The 26,585-nt window shown below is 35.7% G+C and overlaps 1 long non-coding RNA gene across 2 annotated transcripts in view; it reads right to left on the bottom strand.

The window, feature by feature from the left end:
- Positions 1 to 204: 204 nt before the first annotated feature.
- Positions 205 to 26,585, bottom strand: part of LOC123284789 (uncharacterized) — a 471,184-nt gene continuing 444,803 nt past the window's right edge. For both annotated transcript variants that reach the window (XR_011502339.1, XR_011502338.1), the window contains exon 10: positions 205 to 1,515. This is a non-coding gene — a long non-coding RNA (uncharacterized lncRNA). The remainder of the gene's footprint in view (positions 1,516 to 26,585) is intronic.

The raw sequence follows: 26,585 nt of genomic DNA, 5'->3' as shown, positions 1-26,585 counted from the left end.
CTATCTATGGGCTGAAACTGTTGGGCACTCACATTTGATCTGACTTTCATCCTAAAATTTTACTTTCTTTTTCTCTATTTACTCTACCAAGTTTTATTCACCTGCCCATATCATGACCAGTAGATCCCCTAATGTAGACCCTTGGTTGTCTACATGCCTCAACTCGTTCCCAGAGCAGAATAAAGGCACTCAGGTTTTCCAAAGATCTGTTTTATTTTTGACATTTATTCTTTCTGTGATATTTCCATTGGTCACTTTTCCTTCTGTGGCTACAATTTCATAATGCCATAAGTTTTGTATACCTACTGTCTTCCAGAAATCAATGTAAAGCAGAATGTAGAAATCATAAATTGAGTTGCCACATTCTCAACCCTGAGGAGGCCACATTCTAGTCAATAATATAATGTGTACATATACCTATAGCAGATAACGTACCATGCAAGGCTCAAATAGGAGAAACAGAGTGTTCTAGAAGCCTAGTTTTATAAGTATATAACAAAATATGTGCTTAAAAAATATGTACATGGACATTTGTATTTTAAACAAATATATAGCATATACATGAATATATAATGTTAATGTCAAATATATTAATATACAATATAATGTACTTATTTTAACATTTTATTTCTTTATCTTTTTGCATATCTGATCACATAGCTGTGATTTTTCTTATTTGTTTCATGTAGAGTACTAGTGAGGATATCTGAGACTCCTTCAGGAGCAAATCTGCACCAGAAATAAATTGAACACTCTGATCAGGGTAGAGTTATTTTGAAACATAGCTGTGATTATGTAAGAGAACTCTGGGGCAAAGGAAAAACTCGAAGCACAGTGGACTTTGAAAGACTAGTTTGAAAGTATACCCTAGGACTGTTTTAATTTCTATGAGGATGAAAGTGACATGGGAGGAAGGAGGAAAGGCAGTGCATTGGTCATTGTTTTGTCTTTTTTTTTTTTTTTTTTGAGGAAGATTAGCCCTGAGCTAACTACTGCCAGTCCCCGTCATTTTTGCTGAGGAAGCCTGGCCCTGAGCCAACATCTGTGCCCATCTTCTTCTTCTTTATATGTGGGACGCCTACCACAGCATGGTGTGCCAGGCAGTGCTATGTCCGCACCCGGGATCCGAACCAGCGAACCCCGGGCCTCCAGGAAGCAGCACCTGTGAACTCCACCGCTGCGCCACGGGGCCGGCCCCTGCATGGTCGTTTTTAATGACTAAGCACAAACTTTTGATTTTCTAAAGAACTCCTCCCCAAAATGGACATTTCTGGCAGTCTAGCTCATATTGCAGAGACTATTCTTGGGAATGCATTCCAGAGTCAGGCTAGAGATATTATTGGCAGAAGGAACGATACTACAGTAACTGCTGAAGGTTTGAGACGCAGAAGGACATACATTTCCATCAGAATGTAGTAGCATCAAGCCCTGCATGCCTCGAATATGAGTACCAGGCACTCTCAGAATAAGTCTTCTTCCGGGGAATATATATTACCTTCATGGTAATGGTTATATCTGGAGAAAAAGAAAGAGAAATTGGTTCAAGGAAGGACACAAAAACAACTGCAACTATGCAAAATAAACGTCTCATATTTATCTCAGGTTAAATCTCCTTGTTGGATAGATTGTTATATTATCCTGTGCAATTCTCTGTGTGTTTTAAATATTTTATAATAAAAATATGGAGAATCAGAGCTACTTTCAGTTTCCGTTCCTGCTGGTATATGGAGTACAGATTTTCTGTTGAGCTGTGAATTGGCATGAAGAAAACATATGCTCACACAGACACTCTCATGTACAAACACACAGGAGCATGATTATATTAAATATCCATTCTAATTGCCCCAAAATATAAATCTTATGAGCAACAATGTGGCCACACAGGGCAGGAGCAGATGTATCACTAATTCAGTATGGCTTTCCTAGGTGCCCAGACTCCCTGTTGGGTTCTCAAAGCTGTCTGTGTTGCTCTCTTGCGAAGGTGGGCATTACAAGATGGATAAAGTTCAATTTTGACCATACCGTTGCCCATTTTATATATGGTGTTACATAATGATTCTAGAAATGTTTCTGGTAACACTGCATGTGCTTCTTTTTAAGAGGTGTTCACTAAGGTTTAAGAGATGTTCACTAACGCCTTCTTGTTTCTAGAACTGAGCTTTGAGTCTGCAAGTTTATTCCGGAGACAAAACTGGGTCAGTGTCCTATGTCCCAGAATAATTCTACCCTCAGGTTTCTAGTAGTTTGTCAAACTCCTTTCACAAACTTTTAACTGTTAACCTTTTAAACGGAAGGTTAAAGGGGATAGTCGTAGGCCCTTTCCTAAGATTTCTAGATGAGACATTGGGTAAACAGTGGAGCTATTTAAGAAGAAGAAGAAAATTAGTGAAGAAGCAGCTTTAGGAAAGGAAGAACTTAAGAACTGTGTTTTGATTATACATCTGAGAAGCCTACTTGACATCCAAGGAGAGATTTCAATTACACAGTTAGATATATCCAGTGGTTGTGTGGAATCAAATGCCACTGGTTCAAGAAAGCCAGTGTCACAAGGGTAGCTTGAAATTGGCCATGGTGGGAGCATTTGCACTACAAAACTCATCAAATGCTACAAATCAGTTTCTTTTTGTAATTTAGAGAGCAAGTAGGGCTACAAGATACGGAGAGCTGTGATGAAATACAACAAGGACATCAGACTGAAGACAGATTTCATAGTCATCTGTGCATAGATAGCATTTAAATTGGATGAGGTTACCTTGGGAGTAAACACAGACAGAGAAGAGATAAGTCCAAAACTAACATGTGGGTGCCTCCAGCATTCAGATGTTAGAAAGATGAGAAACAACAGTTGTTTGAATAAAAAGAGAAACAAGAGAACATGCTATCCTAAAAGCTAAATAAAGAAAATATTTCAAGAAAAAGAGCCCAAAGAACTGTGTTTAATTCTGGTGAGAAGCTGAGTAAAAGGGAGGTCGAACATTAACTATTTGTTTTTGGCAATGTGGAGTCCTTGGTGATGTGGATTATCCTTGTCACATGGGCATTATTGAGTAGAGGCCTCATTGGAATATGTTTAGAAGAAAATGACAGCTTTCTCTTACCTCAACTCACTTTACCACTTCCAAATTTTCTCCTAAATCATAATATTTTATAGGTCCTTTAGTTAATCAGTTAATTAGCTATCTCTTTATTTTTAGTATTTTATTCATTGACTTTTGCACTCTTTAAAAAACACTTCACTTAATAGTTCAGGGAAGGTGATATTAGTAAAGCATGACACATTTAAGTAACAGGAGTCCTCAATGTGGTCCTGGGGGAAGAATAGCTGAGATAAGGCCTCAGTATAGTCTGCTCCCTCTAACGTAAACACCTGTGTGCATGAAAAATTTGTTAAAGTGAATTTTCAGTTTGGATGCTGAGTTTTTTAATAAAACATCTTTTCAAATTATTATAGCAAATATTTGGATAGTGAAAGCTCAGATAGTGAGGGAGACATGTAAAACAAAGGAGGATAATAATAGATGTTTCATGTTTGAAAAATATTTTTAAATGGAGACATGACAACGTAATGTAGAGACAGTGTAGTTTGTGGAGTTTATAAGTCTGACTTTGAAGATTGGTTCTGCTACTAGGGGCTTGAGATGACCTTGTGACCTCAGTTAGAAGTTTAGGTTCTCTAAGCTTTAATTTTCTGTACTGTAAAATGGAGTCATAATGCTAATATCTCAGGATTGTCATGTGGATTACATGGAATGATATAGAGAAAGGGCTTAGTATAATATGTAGGCAGCTAGTAAGTGTCCCATTAATGGTAGCTAAAATAAAAAGGAAGAGAGCATTAGGAAAGATGATTTTTGACATACTAGCAGCTAATAAGAAGACATGTCTGTGTTAACTCTGTGAGTTTGTTGGTTGGTGAAAGAAGATTATATTGAGGATGTGATAGCCTCTATCACCACTCATGCTTAGGAGAATGCTAAGAAATGCTAGAGTGCCCAGCTTTCTCTCTTTCTCTAACTTTTTGGAATGGTCAAGGCTGACTGAACTAAAAAGGAGAAAGAGGCAGAGAAAAGGTGCCCTAAATGTTTAGGCCCAGCACTCTGGGTCAGGACAGTGTTTATGTAATACATGATTTATGCATACTAACCAATGTTGAAATCATAAACTGACCAAGGCCAAGGAGCTCTCCAACACCAAAGTATTCCACATGATTATCTTGAGTTCATGAATCACATATCTCATTTAAAATATACTGAGGTATCTAGTTTAATTCTCTTATTCTACAATAGAGGCCCCTGAGACTCAGAGGCTAAGTGACTCAGCTAGACTCCTAAGCCAGCTTACTTCTGAGAAGGTAAAACAGATAATCCATGTGACCTTTTCTGTGCATTTCAACATAAAAAACTGAGTTACTTGAATCCCTCACTTTCAAGGACTTTTATTTCTTTCAATATATAGAATAAAAGTATCTTAAGCCTGAAGGCATCATAGAGTTTATCTAGATCCAAGACCTTATTTTTCAGAGACCATGGTCAGAAAATGGTACAGCTGAGACTGGAATCTATGTCTCCTTATTTTCAAACCAGTGGTCTGTCCAGTAAAATAGAGTACTTGGAGGATGCTAACACTCTGAAGGGCATGCAATTGGATTCTGAGACACTGTCAAATCTTAACAATAAATAGCTGCAAGTTCTTCATTTAACAATGGCCAAGACACTCATCTTGCTTTTCCACTGAGGTATGTGAGGCTAGAGACTGATTTCGCAAACTTTTCTTCTAACATACTAACTCCCTGGGTATGTAATCTTTTTTTTTTCTTAGATGAGTTTGTCTAATACCTAGAGCTTCCAATAAGTTTCTGGTAAGTCTTCTCTGTTAATTTGATGAAGAATATTATCTATTTTGCTCTGAAATGTCTTTGTCATCTAGGAGATTTACTCATCCTAACCAATGCTGAAGAATACAATTTGGTTGTGTGGGTGGGATTCACTGAGACTTCAGTTACTAAGTTTTATTTCCTGGGATAAGAAGAAATTTTCACCTCTTTTCAATGAGTGTGTTGGTAATTATCTAAGAAGTTTTAGAAGTTGATTGCTGATGTATCTGAGATAAATCGTATATCATCTGTGTATTTTCCATCCGCAGTTCTTTGGCTTACAGTTCAAGCTCTGCATTTTTCCCAAATGTTTGTTAGACTTGGTAAAAAATACTGTACAACGTTGGAGTTATGATAACTTCTTATTTTAAATGTGATTTACAGCAGTACTTATTCTTTCTCTTAAAAGTGTTATGGGAGGAGTAATGTCAGCATCATGGCAGAGTGAGCTCTCCTTGTAAAGTCTCCCCTCTGAGATACTATGAAAAGGACAGTCATATTCCAACAGAGGACATTGATACAAGACAGAAAATGTCTGAAAGACTCACACAGCCGTACATTAGAAGATGGAAATGCTGGAGACCCCCTCCTCCAACGAAGTGGAATGAGGTAAGAGAAATCTTCTCTTGCTGCCTGAAGGGCAGTGACTCAGGGATTATGCATGGCTTCCCAGAGGAAAGGGAGGAGGGAGCAGTGGCCTGCCATGGGAACACCACAGATCTTCAAGGTCCCTTACAGCCTGGGGAAAACCCCACACACAAGTGACTAGCTATTAAAGGGGGTGTCTTCATCAAGCTAACACTCCAGGAGAGCTGATAGCAAGAGCAGAGTGAGAAGCCCCTGAAATTGTGCAGGAGAGAGAAAGTACCCCAAGCCTTGCCGGTTCAACACCTAGGTGCTGTGCTGCAGATCATGGTAGGCTTAGAATACACAGTGCTTGACCCCTACACAGTGGTGACAGGTGGAAGCTGAGATCAAATACTACCACAATGTGGAAGCACAAATCCACACTGTCTAGCACTATGAAAAAAAATCCCCAGACCAGAAGGAAAGTGACAAGTACCCAGAAATCAACCCTGAAGACACAGAAATCTATAACCTAAATGATAGAGAATTCAAAATAGCTATCACTAAGAAGCTCAGTGAGCTAAAACAGAATGCAGATAGTCAGTTCAAATATTGGAGATGAAGAACACAATGGACGAGAGAAATAAGAATATGGATTCCCTGAACAGTAAAGCTGATATCATGGAGGAACAAATCAGCAACATTAAGGACATAAATATAGAAGTGCTTCAGCTGGAGGAGGAGAGAGAACTAAGACTAAAAAGAAATGAAGAAATTCTCCAGGAAATATCCTACTCAATTAGGAAATGAAACATAAGGATTATAAGGATTCCACAGGGAAAAAAGAAGGAGAATGGAGCAGAAAGTTTTTTCAAAGAAATAATAACAGAGAACTTCCAAAATCTTGGCATGGAGATGAAAATCCAAGTGAAAGAGGCCAATCGATCTCCTAACTATATCAATGTAAAAATATCTACTGCAAGGCATATAGTAGTGAAGTTGGCAAAAGTGAATGACAAGGAAAAAAGTACTAAGGGGGCAAGGGAGAAGAAAATAACTTACAAAGGACAATCTAGAAGAAATGGATAAATTCTTAGACTCTTACAACCTCCCAAAGTTCATTAAGAAGAAATAGATAGTCTGAATAGACCAATCACAAGTAAAGAGTTTGAAACAGTAATCAAAAGCATCCTCAAAAATAAAAGTCCAAGACCATACGGCTTCCCTGGAGAAGTCTACCAAACATTCAGAGAGAATTTAATACTTAACCTTCTCAAACTATTCCAAAAAACTAGGGAAGACAGAACGCTTCCTCACACATTCTATGAGGTCAGCAGCACCCTGATATCAAACCCTGACAAGAACAACACAAAAAAGGAAAACTACAGGCCAATATCACTGATGAATATATGCACAAAAATCCTCAAGAAAATGTTAGAAACCCAAATACAGCAATATATCAAAAAGATCGTACACTATGATGAAGCAGGATACATACTAGGGACACAGGGATGGTTCAACACCCCAAAATCAATCAATGTGATACACCACATTAACAAAATTAGGAACAAAAACTGCACGGACATCTCAGTAGATGCAGAGAAAGCATTTGACAAGACCCAATATCCATCTATGACAAAAATTGTTAACAAAATGTGTATAGAAAGAAAGTACCTCAACATAATAAAGGCCATATATGACAAACCCATAACCAACCTCATACTCAGTGGGGAAAAACTGAACACCAACTCTCTGAGAACAGGAACAAAGCAAGGGTACCCACACTCACCACTCTTATTCAACATTGAGCTGGAGGTTTTGGCCAGAGCAATTAGGCAAGAAAAAGAAATAAAAGGAATCCAAATAGGAAATGGAGAAGTTAAACTCTTGCTATTTGCAGACAATGTGAGTTTATATATAGAAAACCCCAAAGAATCCAGGAAAACTATTAGAAATAATCAATAACTACAGCAAAGTTGCATGGTGCAAAATCAACTTACAAAAATCAGTTGCATTTCTATACTCTAATAACGAACTCACAGAAAGAGAACACAAGAATACAACCCCATTTACAAGGCAACAAAAAGAATAAAATATATAGGAATAAATTTAACCAAGGAGGTGAAAGATATATAACTGAAAACTATAAGAGTTTACTCAAAGAAATCAATGATGACATAAAGAGATGGAAAGAGATTCTGTGCACATGAATCAGAAGAATAAACATAATTAAAATGTCGATAATACCCAAAGCAATCTACAGATTCAATGCGATCCCAATAAGACTCCCAATGACATTTATCATGAAAATAGAAGAAACAATCCCAAAATTCATATGGATAACAAAAGACCCTGAATAGCTACAGCAATTCTAAGAAAAAAGAACAAAACTGGAGGCATCATAATCCCTGACTTCAAAATGTCCTACAAAGCTATAGTAATCAAAACAGCATGCTACTGGTAGAAAAATAAGCACACAGGTCAATGGAACACCACTGAAAGCCCAGAAATAAGACCACACTTCTATGGACAGCTAATCTTTGACAATGATGCTAAGAACATACAGTAAAGAAAAGACAGTCTCTTCAATAAACGGTGTTGGAAAAACTGGACAGCCACATGCAAAAGAATGAAAGTAGACCGTTATCTTATGCCACACAAAAATAAACTCAAAATGAATCAAAGACTTGAAGGAAAGACCTGAAACCATAAAACTTCTGGAAGAAAATATAGGTAGTACACTCTTTGGCATTGATCTTAAAAGGATCTTTTCAAATACCATTTCTTCTCAGATAAGGGGAACAAAAGAAAAACAAACAAGTGGGACTTCATCAGACTAAAGGGATTCAGCAAGGCAAAGGAAACCAGGATCAAACCAAAAAGACAAACCACCAACTGGGAGAAAATATTTGCAAATCATATATCCAAAAAGGGTTTAATCTCCGTAATATATAAAGAACTCCCACAACTGAACAACAAAAAACCCCCACAAAAAAAACCAATTAAAACATGGCAGAGGATATTAACAGATATTTCTCCAAAGAAGACATACAGATGACCAGTAGGCACATGAAAAAATGTTCAACATCACTAACCATCAGGGAAATGTAAATCAATACCGCACTAGGATATCACCTTACACCTGTTAAAATGGCTATAATCACCAAGACAAAAAACAACAAATGTCGGAGAGGTGTGGAGAAAAGGGAACCCTCATACACTGCTGGTGGGAATGCAAACTGGTGCAGCCACTATGGAAAACAGTATGGAGATTTCACAATAAAACTAAAAATAGAAATACTGTATGACCCAGCTATCCCACTATTGGGTATCTATCCAAAGAATTTGAAATCAACAATTCAAAGTGAACTATGCACACCTATGTTCATTAAAGTATTATTCACAATAGCCAAGATGTGGAAGCAACACAAGTGCCCATGAACTGATGATTGGATAAAGAAGATATGATATATATATACAATGGAATACTACTCAGCCATTAAAACAAAAAGAGCAAAATCATCCCATTCACAAAAGCATGGTTGGTCCTGGAGGGTATTATGTTAAGTGAAATAAGCCAGGCATAGAAAGACAACCATCATATGATTTCACTCATATGTGGAAGATAAACACACAGACAAAGACTACAGTTCAGTGGTTACCAGGAGGAGGGGGCTGGGGCATGGGTACAAAGGGTGAAGGGGAGCACTTACATGGTGATGGAAAAATAATTACAACTGAAATTTCACAATGTTGTAAACTATTATGAACTCAATAAAAAAAAATGAAAAAAAGAGTGTTATGGGGTGCTGGTCCAGTGGTGTAGTGGTTAGGTTCAGCCTGTCTGCTTCAGCAGCTCAGGTTTGCTGGTTCAGATCTCGGACATGGACCTACACCACTAATCAGTCACACTGTGGTGGCGATCCACATATAAAGTAGAGGAAGATTACAACAGTTGTTAGGTCAGGGCTAACCTTCCTCAAGGCAAAAATGAGGAAGATTGGCAACAGATGTTAGCCCAGGGATAATCTTCCTCAGCAAAAAACCCACAAAACGTGTTATGGATTTTACTATTTTATTGATTTTTAAATGTATGTATTGTTTTGTGAATGAGTTATAAATTCACATGATGTGTCTCTCTCTATCTATAAAAGTGCACAGTGAAAAGTTTCCTTCCTACATTCCATTCTCCATCCATTCAGTTTCTACTCTCCTACCCCTCAATGGGTGTTTAATGTTACTGGTCTCTTATCTATCTCCAGCTATTCATTATACAATTAAATATAAATATATGTCATAGAATCTCCAATTTTTACAAACGTTAACATCCTTACACTCTTATCCACACATTGACCTTTTCACTTAACAATATGTCTGGGCTATCTTTCCATACCATTTTACAAAGGACTCCATAAGTATTTAAGTTATCTTAGTATTCCATTTTAGACTATAATACTATTGATGGATATTTGGATTAATTCTAATCTTTTGCTAGTGGATATGATGTTGCAACAAAATACTATTGTAATATGTCATTTTGCAGGTATATGAGTACAGCATAAATTTCTACAGATATAATTGATGGATCAAAGGAAGAACGTTTGTAATATTGATAGCTACTGACAAATTGCCCTCCACATGCCTTGTACCAGCAATATATTAATGTATCTGTTTCTCTATAGGTTTGCTAATATAATGAATTATTAACATTTTGGATTTTCTTAACAATTTGATAAACCAAAATAATGTCTCAAGCTTGTGCTTTTATAAATGATAAAACAGTTCACAATAAGCAAGTGCTCTTACTAAAAAAATTAGAAGAAATACATAAATTGCAAAAATTATATTATTAACACAGTGGAAAGTTGTGGAAGCAATACAGTCAAGACAAAATAAAATTTCATAGAGCACTTCATATGTAAGCTGATGATTCGTGTCTGTTTTCTTCCCTGGGTCATGTACTAATTCTGAGTGCAGGATGAGAATCGTGCTTATACAGGCAAAAGAGACTCTACTGAGTGAAAGAGAACCCAAAAAGGGACTCTACAGAGGGAAAGAGGAAGCTGTGGAATTTCTGGCAATCATATAGGGCTTGTGTGACAGATTGGAAACCAGAGGAAGTCCAAATTCATAGTCATTGACTCTCTTGGCTATGAACACTTGGAACACTTGTTCCATTCTAGGGAATCAGGGGAAGCTGAGCCCAAAGCTTCCATAAACCAGAAACAAGTCTCTTGCAGTCTCATGGAGCTAGGGACACGATGTCTTAATAGAGGAGTGTACCTGCCATAAACACACAGCTGTTCTCTTCTTTATAATTCTCAACTGTGACACCGTGTGAGGCAAGAGGCTAAAATTCTCTGAAGAACAGAATTGCATTTCCCAGTTTCTTTCAGAGATGAAGAGACAGAAGTCTCCCAGGCTCTGCCAATATCCCAGAAAGGCCATACCTGTGGTACAGATATAAACCTGAGGTAGGCTAACACTTACTTAGAAGGCAACCTAGTTATAGCTGAGATTACCTGCTCTTTAGATTATGGTCATCAACCCTCCACTCCATCTGCCTAACAGAAGACAAGGAGAATCCCTGTCTGAAGGAAGATTTCATCAGGAGACTTTACAGTACTCTAATATTTTAAGTCTAGCAGATAGTAAAAAAAAAAAAAAAAATTACTAGATACACAAATATGCAGGAAAATGTAAATGATAATGAAGATATAGATAGAAATTAGAAGTAGATTCATGTATGATCCAGATAGTAGAGTTAGTAGAAAAGATTTTAAAATAATTAGGCTTCTCTGCTGAGATCAGCAACAAGGCAAAAACATCTCCTCACATCATTTCTTTTCAACATTATACTGGAAGTAGTAGTTAAGGCAATAAGACAAGAATGGAGAATTAAAGATATACAGATTAGAGAGGAATAAATAAAACTCTCTTTGTTCACAAGTGACATTATTATCTTTTTAGAAAATCCAGAATAATCAACTGAAAATCCCTCCTGGAACTAATAAGCATTTTAGCAAGATTGCAGGATTCAAGATTGATATATAACAGTCAATTGTTTTCCTGTACACCAACAATGAACAAGTGGAATTTTAAGTTAAAAACACAATACCATTTACATTAGCACCGCAAAACCTGAAATATTTAGGAATACATCCAACAAAAGATAGACGGGATTTATATGAAGAAAACTACTAAACTATGAAGAACAAAATCGAAGACCTAAATAAATAGAGAGATTGTCCATGTTCATGGATAGGAAGATTTAATATTGTCAAGTTTTCCATTATTCCCAACTTGATCTACAGCTTCAATATAATCTCAATTAAAATACCAGCAAGTTATTTTGTGGATATTTACAAACAGATTCTAAAGTTTATATGGAGAAGCAAAAGACTGACAATAGCCAACACAATATTGAAGTAAAAAAGGAAAGTTGGAGGATTGACATTACCAAACTTCAAGACTTAGTATAAAACAACAGTAATCAAAATGTGTAGTTTTGCCAAAAGAATAGAAAAATAAATCAAGGAACAGAATAGAGAGCCCAGAAATAGACCTACATAACGCAATCAACTGATCTTTGGCAAAGGAGTAAAGGCAATACAATGTAGCAAAGATAATCTTTTCAACATGTGGTGCTGGAACAACTGGACATCCATGTGCAAAAAAATTAAAAAAGGAATCTAGACACAACCTTATACCCTTCACAAAATTAACTAAAAATGGACCACAGACCTAAATGCAAAGTGAAAAATTATAAGAACCCTACAAGATAACATAGGAAGAAAATCTAGATGACCTTGTGTATGGCTACGATGTTTTAGATACAACACCAAAGATGCCATCCATGAAATAATTGATAAGGTGAACTTCACTAAAATTAGAAACTTCTGCTCCGTGAAAGACATGTCAAGAGAATTAGAAGACAAGACACAGACTGGGTAAAAATATTTGTAAAAGACAGATCTGATGAAAGACTGTTATCCAAAATATACAAAGAACTCTTAATACCCAACAATCATAAAAAAAAAAAAACTCAATTTAAAAAATGGACCAAAAACTTTAACAGACATTTCACCAAAGAAGATATACAGATGCAAAAAGGATATAAGAAGATGCTCCATGTCATATGTCAAAAGGAAAATGCAAACGAAAACAACAATGAGATATCAGTACACACCTATTTGAATGGCTAAAATCCAGAACACTGACAATACCAAATGCTGACGAGGATGTGAAGCAACAGGAACCGTTATGCACTGCTGGTGGGAATGCAAAAAGGTGCATCTACTTTGGAAGACAGTTTGGTAGTTTCCTACACTACTAAACATATTCCTACTATACAATCCAGAAATCACACTCCTTGATATTTATTCAAAGGAATTGAAAACAGGTGTCCACACAAAAATTTTCAGAGGAGTATTTATAGCAGCTTTACCTGTAATTTCTAAAACCTAGAAGCACACAAGATGTTCTTCACTAGGTGAATAGATCACTAAGATGTGGCACATTCAGACAATGGAATATTATTCAGTGCTAAAAAGAAATGAGCTATCAAGTTATGACAGGACATGGAGGAATCTTAAATTCATATTACTAAGTGAAAGAAGCCAATATGAAAAGGCTACATACTGTATAGTTCTAGCTATATGACATTCCAGAAAAGGCAAAATTTGGAAAAAAATACAAAGATCAGAGGTTGTTAGGTATTGGTGATAAGGGAGAGGGATGAATAGGCAAAGAACAGTATTTTTAGGGCAGTGAAAACATTCTGTATGATACCATAATTGTGGATATATGTCATTATACATTTGTCCAAACCCATAGAATGTACAACACCAAGAGTGAACTGTAATGTAAACTATGGACTTTGGGTGATTTTAATGTGCCACACAGGTTCATCAACTATAGCAAATGCGTCACTCTGGTGGGAGATGTCTCCACTTTCCACTCAATTTTGCTGTGAACCTAAAACTGCTCTAAAAATAAGGTCTTAATTTTAAAAACATTAATAGTAATCACCTAGAAAAAATATTTTAAAACTAGAATTGTTACATTAAAGAAAATAGAGGCAAAGCCAGATAAAATAAATAAAAGGCAAAAAAAAATTCAATAGATAAATAAAATCTATATAAAACTCGAATGTATACTCTAGAATTTAGAAAATATATATAGGGCTAGCATTATGAACTCATTGGATGATCAGCAGGCAGGAAACTGAAGTCAGGATTGATAACCTCAAAAATAAACCAATAGGGAATGTACCCAACTGAATCAAAAAGAGAAAAAGGAATGGAAAAACAAAACAAAGTGCAAGAGATACATAGGACACAGTCAAAACATTTCACATGTGTGTGAAAGGAGTCCTAGAGGGAGAGGAGAGAATGGGTCAGAGCCAATACTTAAAAGGATAATAGCCTAGAGTTGATAAAAACTTATTAATATGTCAACTTGCAGATTCCAGTAGCTCAGGAAACCCCAAGCAGGATATAGAAAATAATATACCCAGGATATAGTCCTGGGTATATTATTGCTAAACTTCTGAAAACCAAAGATGAAAAGAAAATTTTTAAATAAACAGGGGGAAAAATTCACATTTTGTTGTGAAAGGAGCAAACATAAGACACTGAAGAATGAAAGTCCCAGGTCATAATGTTGGTGTGCATTTAACTCTCTTAGAAATCGCCAAAATGTTTTTAAAAAATGGTTGCACCATTTTATGTCCCTACCAGCAATGTAAAGTAACTCCACTTTGAGGAGGTGATATCTGAGCTGGCTTAAATGAGTATAGTCTGCCATTTAATGATCTGAGGATAAGAGAATTCTGGGTAGAGTGACATCAAACTCAAAGAACCAGAGGCATTTCTATGTGGATATTTACCTGAAATATCAAATTTAATGTATTCTAAAGTTTGACACCTATGGGCAGTGGCCCAGTAGTAAACATTAAATTTGATTCAAGTTTTATCAAGAGATATCTTTTGATAGAGTATAAGATGTTAGCCTTTCCACTATTTTAGGAAATTATTGAGCAGGATCTACTAAGTATTATCTAATACATTACTAAAGAAAAGTGCATTAATCTTCCATTTTATGGGTGTAGCATAACCAGTACCAAGTTGATAAACACTTAGCTTACTTCTACTATTTTTCTTTAAAAAATTACCTTGTAATATTATCTTGAAAGTGTGTGAGTATATAAGTTGCATGAATTCTATAAGTGTAATCACTGAATAAAAAAAGACAACACTTGTAATTTGATAGACATTTAAAAAGTGAACTTGCCAATGTGTCCTTCAAATTATATTATCAAGATCTATTGACCAAGCTAGAATATGGTGAACTCAACATGCTGATTTTGGAATGGGCCACTCAGTTTTAACCCTTATGCAACATTCAATTTCTTAGCTTTTCCTAATACTTCAAAATGTATTTGGAAACCTCACAGCAGTCTTTATTTAAATCATCAAATATTCTCTCTAACTCTTACTTCAGATTTACAATTTCTAAAAACAGGAATAATTTTGACACAATTAATGTAAAAATACTAAAACTTTGTCTTTTACCAAAAATCAAGAATCAAAAGACAGAAACCAAAGAAATATATTAGCATCAATTTATACAATGTTTACCTTAAACATACAATTTTCCCCTCGGTTTATGAGTTCTTTAAAAAGGATCCTGTTCTTTGGATTTTCCATAGTATGATACATCTCTATTTTATTAATGCAATTCTCAAAACACTTTTTCATAAATCTACGAATATTTGATTTTATCATAATGGGTAACGCTATTGAGCATCAATTATGTGTCAGATGTATGATAGATATAACATATTTTTGCATGTAACTTTACATACATATAATACATACATTTGTAAACGTGTAATTCTAGCCACAGTCCTATGAACTAGTTCCTATTCTCATCTATTGCATTTGGAGAAAGTGAGGTTCATTCAGAAAATATAACATATAAATGTCATACAATTTTTGAGTAGTTGAAGTAGAGTTCAGGCTCACATATTCCCAAAAAAGACGATAAGTAGACTACACTATTGCTGCATTTTCCAAAGAGTTGTATAAATAATTCATTATAGAATTTTTGTGAGGTATATGTCTGTCAAAGGACTTACTAATTAAATTCTCTGCATATCACATCAAAGCCAGAAGGCCAAAGTCAGTGCAATTATACAGCAGGTGGGCTTTAAATTGGCCCTTTAGATGAATCCATACCCATCTTCTTCTATGGCAAAGATGGCATTAACTCAAATCCTGTAAAAGTGGATGCTTCTGAGAAAAATTCACATGTTCTCTCTTTTCTTGCTAAGGTGACTGTGGAAACACTTTTTCGATATGGAGTTCGTATTATGGGGCAAAGCCTCTATAACCTTGGGTCACTGAGTGACTGTGGTCCAGAAACCCCTGCCTATCCTCATTAAACATGCAGCATGAATGAGAAATAAAGCTTTGTTGTGCTCAACTCCTGCGATTTTGAGTTAGTTACCATAGTTTGATCTAGCCTATCCTGACCAATGTTCTACAACATAAGGTTTTTGTGAGAAGTAAATGAGTTTATGTGATGTCTATAACATCGTCCATGCTCAACAAATGCTAGAAATTGTTATCAGAAATTTACGCTTTCTTAAGTTACTGTGTATGTTTTACAAATACCTTTGGAGGCGATGTATTGAAAATTGAATACAGGACCAAAAAGGTAGTTATAAAATGTCCAAGGTCTCCTTTTAGCACGACATCCTTACAAAAATGCAGATAAATGATAAAATGATAAAATAAACAATGATCTCACACCATTGAAACTCACTCTCCCCGAAATCCCCAGTTCTTAAAATTCAACCACAATTGTTAAATGTAATGAAGAATTCCTTTAGCCAAAGGATTTATCTTCTATGAAAATAGAATGATTTGTTTATTCATTCATTTACTTATTGTTTATGATTCAATAAATTGGAAAATATAAGTTAAACTATGATTGGCTATTCCTTCCTTGGTCTTAATAGGGACTCCGTGATATTGGATAACTGAAGTTGATGGAAGATATAATGAGGCACCTATACAAGCAGAAAGGAGTAAAAGGGGCCAGAAGAAGAGAGCTGAATGTCCTGATGACCACATCTGAGAAAGCAAGAAAGGAATGGGAGAAAGTATGAGTGACTGTGACCTACAAGGCAACACTACAACATACTCAAGAGTTTCAAGGAAGAGGATACCTATCCAGGAGATGTCTGTGGATATGGGAAACCATGATGACTGCAGCCAAAGATGTAGGGGAAGCTGAGAAGTCAGAGAAAGGAGGGTTAGGGGTCCAAAGTAATGAGTAGGAGGGGCATTTGTGAAAATGATGAAGACAAGCATTGGGGGTATCATTGGAGTCTTTAGTACCTCTCATAGTGCAGGCACTTTAGGGAGTGTGCCAGACCCATCAAAAGTGCTCCTAGCACAGGCTGAATGAGTAGTAGACAGTGCATGCAACTGGAAATCAGCAGCTCATACCATAAGGGTACTGGAGGGATAAAATAAAATTTGCTATTTACATAGGAAAGTACTGTATTATATACACAAAGTGTTTTACATTCATTTATTAATTTCTGCATTTAAATATGTTTTTGACAACCTATTCTGTGTTAGGAACAGTTCTAGGCTTTTGAGATTCAATGATGAATCAAACAAACTAGTCAGCTTTGCCCTCTAGGAGCTAATATTCTAGTAAGAAATAAATATATGAGAGTAAGTAAATAAACATATGATATAATGTCAGGTGACAGTAAGTTCTGTGAAAAGGAATAAAGCATCATCAAGGAATGAGGGATGATCAGATGTAGGGAGTATTTAATAAAGGGAGACTGTCTAAAATTGAATGAATGTTATACAAATGTAGCTTGATAAAAGCAGAATGTGTTCAAGGTCAGATCTCTCATGATAAAGGAGACATTTTGTAGTGGAGAGAATCCTTATGCAGAGAGAACAATGGGTATGAAGTGAGTGAAATGTTTTCAAGTGGCAAAAGTGAGGAAAGAGATGAATGCTCTGGTATAATCCCATTGAGACCACATGCATAATCAACATGCCATCTTCTATCTTTCGAATTCTAAACACAGTGTACTGGAAACATTGCTTTGTAACACCTGTTCCATGATTGTCTCCAAGTGTTATTTAAATCTTTGAATGCTATTAAACTAGATTGTTGACTCTTGGAGAGCAGGAACTATGTCATATACTTAAACATCTGTGTGCAAGGATATTTATCTCAAAGAGTGGGCAGAAAACACAAATATACAAGAGGATTTGATTAAATGTGTAATGACACACTCATTTGAAGAAATATTACTTAATATTTAATATTGTGCTTTAACAAAATATTTAATAATGGAAGAAATGCTAAAAAATTAATATTAAGTGAAAAAATGAGATCAATTTTTATGAACTTCTGGTTTCTGCTTCCACATGTAAGGAGCTTAGAATTTGCCACTCCATCTTAACAAGTAAAAAGCTGAACAGACTGAAAAATGAACAACTCTTTGGATCCATAAGAGAGGGGATGGCATAGAGCAAATCATTGCCCCCCAGATTGGGAAAACAGACAAATGAATACAGGGAGTATCAGCTTCCTAGAGCAGAGACTCATGAGTAGAAACCACCATGAGAACCACTGCTTGGCTAGGAAAGCCTCAACTGTAATTGAAATATCTCTAGAAACTCACTTGGTTTGCACAAGTTTGGAAACAAAACCTCTAGAGAAACACAGTCAGAGGGGTGCTCCAACAATTTTGTGAGTTTTACTTCCAGGAGTTCAATCAGGTTCTCATAGTAAATATAAGAGGAAAATCCCCTCAGGCTTCTGGCAGGGGGAGGGGGAAATGAACCATTCTGAATACACAAGAGCACTCTGTTCTTCTTAACAAGAGCTGCCTTCAGGAGAAACTAGTTAACCAGAGCCTAACCTGCTAGAGTATTATCAGAGCCTAACTGATCTGAGGAAGGGAACTACTCAAATCCAGTTAATAATAGCCTTCCATGTGGGAGAAAAGAAATAACAACTCCAGCCCACTCCAGCCATCCTATCCTACCTAAGTTGGGAGAAAAAACTGAGAAACAGTTGTGAAGTTCACAAACCAGAGGCATAGGCTCACTAAAAGACTGAGACCTAATCATAGGACTACAGAATGCTTCCCCTATTCCTGCACTTTATCATCACATTAGTAAAGGCTTATTTACAGCAGTTCCTTTTACCCAGTACATTATGTCTGGCTATCAAGAAAAAATTACAAGGCATACTAAAAGACAAAAAACAAACACAATTTGAAGACATAGAGTAAACATCAGAACCAGACATGGCAGGGATGTTGGAATTATCAGACTAGGAATTTAAAATGACTACAATTAATATGCTAAGGTCTCTAATGGATAAAGTAGACAGCATGCAAGAATGGATGGGCAATATAAGCCAAGAGATGAAAATCCTAAGGAAGAAACAACAGGAATGCTAGAGATCAAAACTACTGTAACAGAGATGAAGAATGCCTCTGAAGAGTTTATTAATAGAATAGACACGGCTAAAGAAAGAATCTCTGAACTTGAGGATGTAGTAATAGAAACCTCCAAAGCTGAAAATCAAAGAGAACAAAGACTGAAAATAATAGAATAGAACATCCAAGTACTGTGGGACAATTATAAGACATACATCATGGAAATACCAGAAGAGTAAGAAAGAGAGGAAGTAACAGAAGAATTATTCATGACTGAGGCTTTTTCTCAAATAAACACCAGACAATAAACCACAGATCTGGGTAGCTCAGAGAGCACCAAGCAGGATAAATGCCAAAAAGCTCCACCTAGACATATCATCTTCAAACTCCATCAAAGACAAAGAAAAACTTCTGAAAGAAACTAGAGAGATAAAACATCTTACTTACAGAGGAACAAAGATAAGAATTACCTCTGAATTCTCAGAAACGATGCAAGCAAGTGAAATGAAATATTCAGTATTGAGAGAAAAAAGTTCCACCTATCTATGATTATGTACTCTGTGAAATTATCCTTCAAAAGTGAAGCAAAAATAAAGACTTTCTCGGACAAACAAAGATTGAAAGATTTGTTGCCTGCTTTACAAGAAAGTCCTTTAGAGAGAAAGAAAATATGTCAGAAACTTGGATCTACGTAAAGAAAGGAATAACATTGAAGAAAGAACAAGTGAAGGTAAAATAAAACCTTTTACTTTTCTTATTCTTAATTGATCTAACAAATAACACTTTGTTCAAGATAATATCAACAATGTATTTTATTATGTACACTTTTGTACATATTGTATGTATGTACATATATATGCTTATGTACTCTTATATATAAGTGAAATAAATAATACAACAAGGGATAGAAAGGAGAAAGAATTAGGGTTATTTTGTTACTCTAAGATTCTCACACTACCCATGAAGTAGCATAGTGTTATTTGAAAATATACCTGAATTAATTATAAATGTATATTGCGAACTCTAGAGGAACCACTCAAAAAAGCAAAAAAGAAGTATAACTGACATTCTAAGAAAAGAGAGAAAATGAAACCATATAAAATGCTCAATTAAAACCAGAAAAGTAGAAAAACAATGAAAGACAAAAGTAAGAACAAAAAACAAGGGCATCAAATAGAAAACAGCAACAAGTATGGTAGATATTGATCCAACTATATCAACAATCACTTTGAACATCAATGGTCTGAATGCACCAATTGAAAAAGAGGTTGTCAGAGTGGTTCAAACAACAAGACTCAACCATATATTGCCTACAAGAAACTCTCCATAAATATAAAGAAACATAGATTAAAAGTAAATGGATGAAGAAATGTTTTATGTATGGTTTGATTCCAGTTTTGTCAAGAATTATGTGTGTGAGTGAAAATGTGTGTGTGAATGTGTTTATGACATAAAACTGGAAAAGTATGAACCCTCGTATTAACAGCTGTCATCTTTCTGTGGTGAGTTTATAGGTAAAGTTTTATAACTGATTTATTTTTGCATTTTCTAAAATTATTCAATTTATTCAATTATTGAATAAATTCTTCATAATATCTGTATAATCATACACTGTAAAATGTTATTAAAAATTCTAACACCCAGGTTGATAAATAGACAAAGTATGTGAACAAAAACTTTGCAGCAGAAGAAATACAAATGACTCATATGAAAAAAATTATTTGACATTACTAGCAATCATGGAGATGTGAATTAAATAATCATAAGATGTCAATTTTTTTGTCAAAGTGGCAGTTTGAAGAAAAATAACCATCACACTGAAGGTGTATATTGAGACAGTCCTCATTCATGACTGGTGCGAATGCAAAATTACGCAAATTAAAAGAACAATTTGTTGGGGCCAATCTCGTGGCTGAGTGGTTAAGTTCGTGCTCTCTACTTCAGCGGCCCATGATTTCGCCAGTTCGGATCCTAGGTGTGGACACAGCACTGCTCATCAAGCCGTGCTGAGGTGGCATCCCACATGCCACAACTAGAAGGGACCACAACTAAAAATATACAACTATGTACTGCAGTGCCTTGGGAGAAAAAGGAAAAACTAAAATCTTTCCAAAAAAAAACCAATTTGGCAATACATATCAGTACCTTTACTGATGCTTATTTTTTTAGTCTGTAAGAATACTTGGATTCCATCTTGAGGATTAATTTGGAATTCAGACAAAGATGTACCTAAGTTACATTCACCAGAATATTTTTTATAATAACAAATGATGGTAAGCAATGTATGCATTTCACATTAGGAGAATGATTCAACAAATGATGTTGTATAGATATGGCAAATACTATTCATGGCTTTTCAATAGAGATTAAAAATGACCTTTAAACAAGGAAATAAGACAGTATTTATATTAATCCACTTTTGTATATTTAGTTGTATATAAATACATCAACACCCTAGAAGTGGTTATCTCTACACTGTGGAATTATTGGAAACATTCCTATTCTTTTATGATGTTTGTTTTTAGATTTCTGAAATTTATAAAATAAGTTTGTGAAACTAAGATCAAGGATGGTAAGTGACCTGTGCTTAAAGCCCAGGGCTTCTTATGCCAAAGCTCAGGCTTTCTCTTACCGCATGCTGCATCCACTGTGTAATGCTGCATCCTAAGGCTGGATATGTTGCTTACATGCCATGTTATTTTCAGGGACATTTTGACTCAACACAAAGCACCTAGCAATTAAACTTTCAGTTTTTATAAAAATGGCAGATGTCTTAAACCTCTCCCAGAGCTTCACCTAATTTCTGAGTGTAACCCATTTCTAGCTCCTGACACTGAGAACTCTTAGGGATGAGGGGTGTTGGTGTGAAGTTTAGGGATGGTTAAGCTTTGGGGAAAATAATGTGGCTGGGATTAGGTTAAGTATCATTTGAGAAACAGCTCCCAGACCATGAGGGTTCATGACCATCACAAACAGGAGTGTGAATCTGTCAAAGGCAAGGATATGTCACTCTCTGAGAATTCACTTTAACTCCTATGGTCTATATCACATTGACTCAGGATTTTTATTTAAAGTTATAGTATCATACTTATTTGTATTTAATTAATACATAGATTTGGCTGTTAAAATAACCCTTCTTTTTATGTTTGAAAATCCCCAAAATGGCATCTCTGATTTTTATAAACTGGCTGATTAGCCCAGTCAAACCCAAATGGTCCTATGAGGTCAGAAAAATGATCCTTTAATTTAATTCCAAACTATGCAGCAATTCTCAATAAATTCTCCACACCATTTCAAGACTCCTAGAAAGAAACAAGCATTATATTTAATATTCTAAAATCCCTTTATAACTCTTTTGGGGGATAAGATGCCTGACTTCTTAGATACTAATCCACCTCTAACGCAGTTTAAATTTTTCTATTTTTTAAATAAAAATAGTATATTATGTTTAAAAACCGTATATTATTTTATAGAAACATATAAACAATATAGACTTTTAAGCATAATTTTCATATGGCATGATTGCAGTTTTGTCAAGAATTTTGTATACTAACAAGTACGTTTATGGTGTAAGACTGGAAAAAATCTGAACAAACATATTAACAGCTATTATCTCTTTGTAGTGAGTTTCTAGGTACATTTTTATTGCTCATTTTGTATTTTCTAAAATTAATAAGAAATTTTATGTTGCATGATAAAAACTATATTGTTTTATAGAAACATATAAACAAGGTAGGTATTTAACATAATGTACCATTTTTATAAAAAACATAGCAAAAATCTCTGTATTGCTTATATGTTCTATAAACAATGTAGAATTTAATACTATAAAAATTAAATGTCCCATAAATTGATTTGGAGATCAAGGAAGGGGTAAGCATTAGACGTATCTGTTGTGTATATTTCCGCACTATAAACAATGGCAAGTTTACATTTCGGCTTTGCTTTTTTACCTTCTCTGCATTCTCTTTTTCAAAATGGCAATACTACAAAACTCAGCATCCATTCTCTTCTTTGTCTTCAAGACAACATTCTATAAAACAGATTTGCTGTTGAAGTCCTAGAAGGGGGTGCCAACATGGAGGTACTGAGCAGAGGAAGAAAGATTATGATCATCACTGTGTAAGCATGAGCACCATCTGGATGGGACCAGGCTTCTCTGTGGACCAAGTCGGTTCAGTCACCCCTTCATCACAGATCCAGACCTGACAGATTTCTAATACAACAGCCACCTGGAAGCATAACTCTGCCCAAACCCAGCTGAGCTTTCATTCTGTGGTTTTTATTCTCTCATGTTTCGATGTCCAGTGGCTCTTCCTTCTGATGTCAACTTCTGAATTCCCTGACTTATGATCAGCATTAGAGAACTGCAGTGATGGCTCAAATGATTTCTGAAAACCTGCAGCACTGGATGCATTCAAGTCTTTTCTGGGTCCCTCACTGTTCATGACTTTTCCATTTCTTTCCTCCAAACAACATTTATTTTCAAGCACTTTCTCCCATTCATTCTTAAATCTTAGAATTTAAAGTCTCAAGTATATTTACATTTAAATGGAGTGCTAGGACCTTTGGTATTTGAAAAAGCTTTTGAGATTTTTAATGAACTTCTAAAAGGTTCTTGGACTGAAGCTTTGCCAGTAGTAGGTCTATTCCAAACAATGGGAAGCCTGGGTTCAATTTAAAACTACCCAGTCATCAATCCAGGATAAATTGGAGCCTTCGAAAATCTGTTCCTTAACCTCACATTCAAGGCCCTTGCTGATGAGCCCCTGCCTACCTTGTTAAGCTCATCTCACCCCACAGGAGCCACACTAGCCTGCTTGTTCCTCCCCAGGTGCCCCTGCATTTCCAATATTTTTGTTTTGCCTCTTACTTTCCCTCTGGCCTGGAACATCCTTCCTCCACTCTTTACCAACAGACTTTTCAAAATTCATGCGCTTAAGTTTAATATTAACTCCATTATGATACTTTTCTTTGTTGACTGTGGATGATTTAGGGAACTCTGCATAAATTAGTCCCAAGTAATGCCTGATTTGATGTTTTACATGAGCCCTCAGAAGCCTTATAAATAAAGTACATGTATTACAGTTTTATTTTTGGTAAATTAAAGCTTATGATTTCTTTTGCATGACTTCTGTGTAAACAAAGTCATGTTTATGAAATTCTTGGGCATGTAATCAGTGTCTTCATAGCTCTGGAAATTAGAGAAAGTTACCTACCTTCTCTCTGCCCCAGAATTTTCATCTGAGTCAAAGGTTTAGTAATACAGCACTCCAGAAAAGACTGTGATGAGGATTAAATAAGGAAATCTATGTAAAACATTTAGAACAATATCCAGCAACTATCAACAGCTTAGGAAAAAAGTTAATTACTCTTATTAACAAATGTTCCTTCCTTGCTCTATGCTTATTTGAATAAGTGTTATATGATATAGAATCACATGCACCTGTGCAGGTTCTTTGCCTTCCCTAACCGCTATATGCTACTTGATAACAAGGACCATATTCTCACAAAGCCAAAGACCATACAGGGTACGTTATGAGCTTTTAATATACTGTATACGCAATACAATTGAATTAAACCTAGAAAAAATATAAGTTCTGCTCTATTTTTAATGGCTCCATACTTGCTGTTTTCTTAAAACTTCAACAAATAAAACCACTAAAGAATGTGAATGACGAAGTAAGTTTGGCCTTCAAATGAAAATCACTATTACTTACCTCCCACTCCACTATTTCTTTTGGAAAATAGAAAAGAACAACAACTTTTCTCCAAAATAACATGCTGGTCCCTTTAACTTCTGGCTGTTTTACTTTTCTTTGGAAGGCAGATTACAACAGGGTGTGTGCTATAGACAGATGACATTTCTTTTACTAATTTTGATGAAAGAACTATGAAAATTGGTATTTGGTTGAGCATACTGGGCAATTCCAAATGAAGACTTTTGATCCTGCATGTAGACCTGCCAGGACTCTATATTTCAGCTTGATGGATGATATTTCCAGCATCATATTTTCATTATGTTTTGCTCTCCTGTTCTATGTGCCAAACCATTATTAAACCACAGATACTAAATGTTGAATAAAGTAAAACATCTATGAATTAGAAATGAGTCCTTTCATTTTTTTATTCACTTTTCTCATCCCATGCTACATTTTTCATAATTCATCTGATTCTCCCAATCTCCCAGTATATCCTTCTTTTTGATTTTTCTTTAGATTCCTTACATTTTAGAGGAAGCAGCCCAGGAAACTGAAATAGCTTTAAGCTGAGTGTAAAAAAACTTGGCCTTGGTCTCAAATTTGCTTTCCACTTGCTTTGTGACCTTGAGAATCTGTTTTCTCGCCTTTCAAGAAGCAAAATGTACCAAATGGTCTCTAAATTCCTTGCAATCCTAACTCTCTGAGATTTCTAATTTTTATCTAGAGCCTTGCCCCTTTGATACTCTATTCTGAAAAATGGATCCTTCTTCCAACTTTTTTTTTTCATGCTGATCTGTATTTTAATTATGTCTCTTTCTTCTCTATTGTCTACCCAGGATCGTTTTGAAGATTAATTGAGTAATTTTCATTAAATATCCTGGTATCATCTCCCTTCTTTTGTAATCCCTTCTTTATTCTGCCATCTTTTCTTCGTCTACCATCCTCATTTCTATTCTTTCTATTCCAGAGTACTCTTTGATTCTCCCATTATTTTACAACCTGAAATTAATTAATTAGTGTATTATTTCATAAATTTATTTAATAAGTATGTAGCTACCATGGGCTGGCACTGGGTTATTTTGCAGTTTTGGAGGGCCTAATAAGTAAAATTTCCATTCTTTGACTGAGCTTGAAACCAGTTGAGAGATAGATTAAGGAAACTGAGAGATAAAGATAAAAATATCTTGATGAAGCTGTTGGAAGATGCTGTTTTTAGTCTGTTAGCCCAGTGACCAAAGGGGGAAAGTGACATTTTCCCAAATCCTTCTCCAAAATTCACTGATCAGCTAAGTTCTTTCTCTGCCCCTGGAAAAGAGTAAGTTTGGGACTGGAGTTTGGAAGGGGGCAAGAGAGAGACCAGGATGTTACTGATGCAGGTTCTGATCCAGAGAAATGAGGAGAGGGGGAGTTCTACTGTCCACTAATACAAGGAACTGGTGACATGGCAATGAATAAGATAGCTATGAGCATCACCCTTTTGGAGTTTGTAGTTTGGTGGAGAAGACAGAGCTTGAAATGTCGTTAGAAACTAGGTAACTGTAATACAGGAGTAGGACACACTATAAGAATGTGAGGCAAGGAAGCTTACTTCCTCTGGGGAGTCAAGGAAATCTTCTCCTAGGAAGTGATGCATGAGCAGAGGCCTAAAGATGAGAAGGAACAAGACAAACAGCTAGCTGATGAGATGAGGAGAGTGTTCCAGGCAATGGAAAATGCACAAGAAAGCTTGTGGAACATTTGGAGAGCTGAAGCGTGGCCAGAGACTGGACCATGAGGGTGAATGGCACCAGATGAGACTGGACATCTGAAGAGAAGACTTTTGAAAGTCATTGGCAAATAAATTATTACTGAATTTCAGAGCATGAATATAATTATCTGCGTAAGCATTGTGAGACCAGAAGAATGTCCATGAGTGATCCCTGAGAATCTTCAATATTTAATGGCTTGGTAG

Source organism: Equus asinus, chromosome 3 (genome assembly GCF_041296235.1).
Source record: "Equus asinus isolate D_3611 breed Donkey chromosome 3, EquAss-T2T_v2, whole genome shotgun sequence".
Taxonomy (NCBI): domain Eukaryota; kingdom Metazoa; phylum Chordata; class Mammalia; order Perissodactyla; family Equidae; genus Equus; species Equus asinus.
Note: the sequence above shows the minus strand (reverse complement) of the source record. Positions and strands in the feature narration are given on the sequence as shown.